Here is a 7,882-nt window from a genome sequence, read left to right as displayed (position 1 = left end):
GACATAAATCCACAGTCCTAGAACCCACCTGAAAGGAATTTAACATTGGTATTACAGGCCTCTAACCCTGATGCTGGTAGAATAGAGGTAGTTGGCCCCCCCGGTCTTGCTGCTCAGGCTCTTGTAACAAATCAGGAAGCCCCAGCTGCAATGAGAAATCCTGTCTCCGAATGTTAAGGAAGACATCCAATGTTGGCCTCCTCACACACATTCACAGAGGGGGAGGGGAGAGATGGGAGAGGAAGAAAGGGATTCTCTTATCTAATATCATTACACACAAGTATTCTCAAACTTCAAAAGTATGATTTATCATTATTTTTTCAAAAATTTTATGTATCTCCATCAGCAAACCTTTATGGCATGGTGGTTTTCTTAGGCAATGTGCAATAGAGTCGATCGCTCAGTATTGAGATCTGTGAGTTGGGTACCAGTAGCACTGCAATGTGTGGCACAAAGCACAAACCCCATCAACACCAGTTGTGGTTTCCTAGGTAACTTGGCCCACAGTTTTATATAAGAGGTTCACTCTTCAGTACTCCCAATCAATATGAGTTTGTGGATTTATATGATGTAGAATATCATACTTGCTTTTAAATCTTCACTCACACCTTTCCGAACCCAGGACTACAGATTTCTACCAAAGCCTTAACTTGAGAATGCAGCCCACTTTTTAATACTGAAAGAACAATTACCCAAGAGCAAAGGCAGCTCTCTTTATTCCCACAGCTGTAACTCCACAATTCTTGTCTAGAGTATGATGTGTCCTCAGGGCTGTTTCTTATAACAGCCTTTACTTTTGTTTTCTTTTTCCTTTCGGCTAAAATGCACAGAGATAAAAGCTCAAGTCAGTCCCTCATGCATCCTATGCCCTCTCCTAGAACTGAGTGCTTTTAAGGAATACATGAATAAATGAAGGGCCATTTGGGTATTTTCACCAAAATAGATCAATCTATATAAAGATAACTCAATATTCTACATCATATAAATCCACAAACAATGGATACTCTTAAGATTTTGGCATTTCAAATGTCTCCCATCACCATCAGGTCTTATGTGTTTTTAAGGTGAATGTATGTCTTTACATTATTGCTAATGGGAAGAGAATACCTTGTAACCCCGAACACATTTTTGAACAATGGTAAGGAGATGAATTTGTTTCTCTTTGTTGCTATCACTTTTAGAATGAATCTATGGATGGATTAAAGATTAAGTTTTTATATTTATATTGTGTTACATTTCAGGTGTCTTACACTTAAAAGTTATTACTAGTTTAAACTCAGAAATATTTATATCCCCTAAAATATTGGTTTTTACACGTTCCTCTATAGAAAGTATATATCATGCTCATATATTTAATTTAGCATGGAAAGTAAACTGTATGCACTTTGGTCTAAAATTGAAAATGCTGATCGTATGCATTTAGATCCAAAGCATGAGAGAATAAGGTATTTTAAAGATTTTCTTAAGGTTATTCAGACCCTGATGATCTAGGAAACTTAAAAAATTAAAATGTTTCTCATATGTAAAAGATAATATTTTTCCTTACAAAATTCTTAAACCAGTATTTATCTAAATCCATCATTCTAATTCATGATACTTATGCATATTAATTGATAAACTGTGATACTGTGGTATATGTGTGCAGTTTGCAATGTTCTCATCAAGACAATAGCTACACAGAACTTTTACTAATTAGACATTTTTGAGCTGGCTATAATTAAAATACTTTCTTTTACTTTGAATTATACACTCAATGTTTATCAGTAACCAACCACTATACTGCAGAAGAGAGCGGCAGAGCCAGCTATCACTATATAAAATGGCCATTCCCTGGCTCTCCCATGCCCTTCCTCCAGGACTCTCTATCACTTCATTCTTTCTCTCCCATATCTATGGAATACAGAAAGTCAGGATAATAGACAGAAAACCAACTTTCACACTTTGACTTTCTAACTTAGAAACAATGGTTTTCTTTCAAATAATTATCTTAAATTTCAAACCTGTCTATAATCAGGTTATTACTCAAAACCATATATTGCTTTAGTTTCTAATTTGTATTTGTAGTTTTTCTTACATATACTAGTTCTGTAAAGATTCACATGCCATCTACATTACAGCAATGCCTTTGACTTCATTATTACCAAAGATTTAGATTCCACATTACAGAGTATTTTCTTTCATAAAATTGTGACACTAATCTTCTGTCAATTTCTTTAATCTCTTTAGGCCAAATAACACATCAATTTGATATATATTTCTTAAAATTCCTAGTGCTCTGTACTATGGCTTTTTAGAGGACCATAAAACCAAATGGCTGTTATACATAATGAGATTTCTGGAGTGCGAATAGAATGAATAGAGAAGCAGGGGAAATCCTGTTTCTTAGAATTTAAGAGTTTCCAAGAGACGTCTAAAAATAAGAACTTTCAGATTGGAAGCAATCCACTACATATGGAACTGCTTGAAAAATCAGTGGCTACAATTTAGCCTTTATCCACATGCAATTTTATTAAGCATTTTTGAATACGTGTCAAGAAAATAATTTTGAAAAGTAACTGCTAAGATTAAAACAAATTTTAACCAGCAGAAACAAAATGTGGTATCAAAAATTAATAGTAAATAATAGGAAAGAATGTTAAAGCAAAATCTCTTCTTATTCTGAGGAACTTTAATATTACAGTTGGAGCTCATATTTAATTTGATGAAAAATTCATATGGGTAAAATAAAGGCACATTTCATAGTTTAAAGAGTTTCTCTCCCAAATACTTTATCATTACACTAATAATAACAATCAATGTGTTTATTACATGGGTTAAAATGGTGAATAAATATTTAATTTAATATTGTTCATTTGTATTGTTTTTTTAATTTTGATCTTGGAGATAAAACCTAGATGTTTGCCTATATAAGACAAGGTTTCTATGACCTAGCTATATCCCAAGCCATATTATCCAAAAGTTTAAATGTTCTCATCACAAAGAAATATTTCAAACAGTGAAATATCAGGGCCTTGGTGTCATCTGATCATAATGCTGTATACAGATGCACTAAGGCACATGTCCTTTTATATGAATGAATAATCATAAAATGTAAGGGTTTCCTTGCGATAAATCCAGAATTCTTGTGTTTTGCTTTGTTTTTGTTTGTTTTGTTTTGAGAGAGTATCTATATGGACATAAATTCCTTATTTTCCTATCTCAGTTTCCTGAGTTCTGGATCTCCCTATATGTACTAACATTCTTGACATTACAAGCTGATATATAGCTATGCTTTCTGTTTTGCTTGGATGACACTTCTTATGACAACAGAATTGTATTCTGAGTAAATAAAACATTTCATTAGGTAATACATTGTAGGAAACCATAAACTATAGGAAAAAGGATTCATTCAATACTTGTTTATACACTGACGACACTGATATGAAGGAAGCACATTCCTTTGCTCCCTATAGTAGTCTTTCATTTACAAAATCATTCACATGGATTTTCCTGTAAAACAGGTGAAATTAGGAAATGTCTTGTATGTAAATATTGAAAGGTTCTATTACTGTTAGATTGCCTTCATTACTGAACTAGTTGGCATAATAATTGCCCATTATCATTTGTTCAATGAGATTTTTATCTTACGGTCTGCAATTATGTAATAAATATGCATATGAAATCATATCCAATTAGGATTTAATAAAATATTCAAAATGTTTTGGCCTGGTATTCTATGGAAAATCAAGTTGCACAAAGTGAAGAAGAGTGGATAATTTAATTTAATCAAGTAAACGAAGAATGCTTAGTATAGCTTAAAAGACTGTAAAATTTATTTTCTTTTCTGTATCTCTAGTAACAACTGTTTTATGCTTCAGAAAGAAATGTACAAGAGGCACCAGGTGATAATCTCACAGCGACCTCAGTGGTGAAACTGAGGCTGTCCTTCAAAGGATGTTGAAATGACAGCTGTGCTCCTGTAGTTTGAGCTGCATTGTTCATTACTGAAAAGACACAGAATTACCAAATATCAGAACATCATCATCGATGTTTGAATGCATGGAGATAAAACTACACACACACACACACACACACACACACACACACACACACGCACATTAGAAGTAAATCACATTATTTGTTATATAGTGGAAAACAATGTCTTAAGTGGTAAAGCCAGATATGTCAACGAATACTATGCAGTTCATGGAAGTCAATCTTGGAGACGTAAAGAGTAGGGAGGGTTTTAGCAGAGGCTGGGCTAGCAGAGCTAGGGCTAGCATACTGAGTCTACAAAGTACCAGATGTATATGAAGGATTAAGGGAGAAACTGAACTGTGCCCTACATTTCTAATTGCTAAAACTATACCTTGAAAGGGCCTTTCTCGCTAACAAAAACTAGCGAAGTGATGAATAAACTAAAAAATTTAAAATAATTATAGCATAATAAGTATTTCAAAACATCACACTGTCTCCATAAAATATGTATTTGTATTATTAATTATAACACAGATTTAGGTAAAACAGAAAAATAGGTTGAAGCAAAGCACAGTAACATTTTTCCTTTTTAATTAATTAATATAACTAATTGACTTAATTTTAATATTTTAATTAACTAATATACACCCCAAACCCCACCCCTGCCTCTTAGTTTCCACTTCACAGAATCCATTCCACCAAAGCCACTCCACTTCCCCTCTGAGCGAATGGGGCTTCCTCTGTAGATATGGCCCCCCTGCACATCAAGTTTCTCCAGGGCTAAGCACATCCTTTCCCACTGATGCCAGACAAAGCAGTCCTGTTGGTAGACAAGATTCCACAGTCAGGCTACAGGCTCCCACTCCAGCTGTTGGAGTACCTACATGGAGACCAATTTGCCCTTCTTCTACCTATGTGGTCGGGGTCTCTTTTCTGCCACTGCCTGCTCTTTGTTTGGTGGCTCAGTCTCTTTGAGCTCCTAAGGCGGAGTTTCTATCCCATTCGAGGCCTTCAATCCCTCTCCAGCTCTTCCACATGAACCTGCAACCTCCATCAAATGTTTGGCTGTGGGGATCTGCATTTGTTCAGTCAGCTGCCAGGGTCTGTAGTGTATGTCATGAGCACATTATACTTTATGGATAATTTCTACTTAATCAGTGAGTTTATACAATGCATGTCCTTTTGGGTCTGGGTTACCTCACTTAGGATGATATTTTCTAGTTCCACCCATTTTCCTAAAAAATTCATGATGTCCTTGTTTTAAAGAACTAAGTAGTACTTCACTGTGTAAATGAACCACATTTTTTGCATTCATTTTTTGTTTCAGGAGCATCTGGGTTGTTTCCATTTTCTGGTTATTAAGAAAAAAGCTGCTAGGAACATAGTGGACCACGTGTTCTTGTGGTTCGGTGAAGATCTTTTGTGGATCCATCTAGGAGCAGTATGGCTGGGTCTTCAGATATAACTACTTCCAATTTTCTGAGAAACCACCACTTTGATTTCCAAAGTGGTTCTATAAGTTTTCAATCTTACCAGATTAGAGTGTACCCCTTTCTCCAAATCCTCACCAGCACATGCTATGGCTTGAGTTTTTGACCTTTGCCATTCTGATTGGCATAATGTGAATCTCAGAGTCATTATATTGGCATTTCCTTGATGACTAAGGATGTTGAATATTTCTTTAAGTATCTCTTATCCTTTTGAGATTCCTTTGTTGAGAATTCTTTGTTTAGCTCTGTACCTAACCCGTTGTCAGACAGGGTTAGTGAAGATCTTTTCCAAATCTGTAGGCAGCGATTTTTCCTACTGACAGTGTTCTTTGCCTTACAGAAGCTTTTCAGTTTCATTAGGTCTCATTTATCAATTGGTAATCTTGGAGCCTAAGCCATTTGTGTTCTGTTCAGGAAATTATCTCGTATACCAATGTGTTGAAGGCTATTCCTCCCTTTCTCTTCTATTAGATTTAATGTACCTGGTTTCATATTGAGGTCCTTAAGTCATTTAGACTTGAGTTTTGTGCAGGGTAATAAATAGGAATGTATTTGCATTCACCTACACAAGTCACCCCAGTGAGACCAGTGCCATTTACTGAAGATTCTTTCTTTTTTTCCATTGTATGATTTTGACTTCATTGTCAAAAATCAAGTATCTATATGTTTGTGGATTTATTTGTTTCCAATCCATGAGCATAGGAGATCTTTCCATCTTCTGATATCTTCAATTTCTTTCTTCAGGGACTTGAAGTTCTTGTGAAACAGATCCTCCACTTATTTGGTTAAAGTTACACCAAGATATTTTATATCATTTGTGGCTAATGTAAAGTGTTGTTTCACTAATTTCTTTCTCAGCATATTTATCATTTGTATAAAGGCAGATGACTGATTTCTTTGAGTTAATTTTATATTCAGCCACTTTGCTGAACTACTTTATCAGTTGTAAATGTTCTCTGGTAGAATTTACTAGTTTGCTTATGCATGTTATCATATCATCCACAAATAGTGATACTTAAACATTTCCTTTCCAATTTGTTTCTCCTTGATCACCTTTTGTTGTCTTACTGCTCTAGCTAGAATTTCAAATACTGTACTGAATAGATGTGGTAAGAGTGAGCAGCCTTGTCTTGTCTCTGATTTTAATGGGGTTGTTTTAAGTTTCTCTCTAAGTTGAAGTTGGCTATTGGCTTGCCGTATATTGCTTTTATTATGTCTAGATATGTGTCTAGGCATAATTGTTATTTGTTAATTATAACAAAATTTACAAAGGCAACAGTTCAAGTACAGCACAATAGCATCAAGAAATCAATATTTTTAAAAGTCAAAACAATTTCAGTCCCCTCTGTGCCCCTGTGTCTTAGTTACTATGCAGCTTACATTTCAAGTACATCTGTGGCTTTGATGACTATTCAGTGCAATGAAATACAAATGTAAATTTTAGTGAAAAGGTTTTTGTCTTTGTAAAAGGTGTTTGTAGTAATCTTTTGACAGATTGCTTATTTTGGTGGGTGAAAATAATTTATGGCCTCCAAAAGAACACTAGCAAACATAATTCACATAAGTGAGTGTCCCAAGTGAAACTTACTATTGATTTTCTTTGCTATTATTTCTAAATGTCACATATTTCTTTATTAAAAGAGTATTATTCCCCTTAAAACATCTGGAGAAGGAAGCTCAGCATTGCAATATAATTTTATTTGTTTTTATGTTTCTAGTTATGACTTAATTTTACTTAACCTGAATGTATGAATAGTATATATTATATGCAAAAGAAATACTTTCCTTATCAAAGTATATTTTCTGAAATTCAAAACACACTTTAAAAGTTCCAAGTCACTGAAAATAGAAAAATCATTTTGACAATTTTATGCATTTAATTTCTTTAGAAGCATAAAACTATATTATTCCTGTAGTTCTTTTCCTATTTTTGTATATATGTGTTTATATATATATACATACATACATATATATACATATATATTTATGTGTGTGTGTGTACAAATTTAAGTGTTTGTCCATAGATAGATAGTTAATTTTCAGGTTTTCCTCCATTGCTATAATAGGATTAATTCTGTGCATTAATTTGCTGGATCTCAAGGTGTTCTATGTCTTGAGGTGTTTCTGTAAGCATTTATTCCTGACCTCAAAGTCCTAAGAAAAGCCTCAGTGCTTCTTGGATTTAACCTTGTAGACCCACAGAATAGAATTCCACCATACACTCTGGATTATGACCGTGTGGTTGTCCTGCTTGCTTTCATACTCCACAGAGATTTATTCATGTTTTATCTCTATGCCAGGGAGAAATATCTTATGCATCACACATTGATTAGTGTCATATGTAGTCTCTGTGTACCAGAAAATGTGTACAACATACTTTATGAAGCCATACCCAGAAAGCCATCTCACAGTGAATGAGTTCCCAAGGTATTTCT

The sequence above is a fragment of the Rattus norvegicus genome, chromosome 2, assembly GCF_036323735.1.
Source record: "Rattus norvegicus strain BN/NHsdMcwi chromosome 2, GRCr8, whole genome shotgun sequence".
NCBI classification, from domain to species: Eukaryota; Metazoa; Chordata; class Mammalia; order Rodentia; family Muridae; genus Rattus; species Rattus norvegicus.
The sequence above is the reverse complement of the archived record's forward strand: the minus strand, read 5'-3'. Positions refer to the sequence as shown.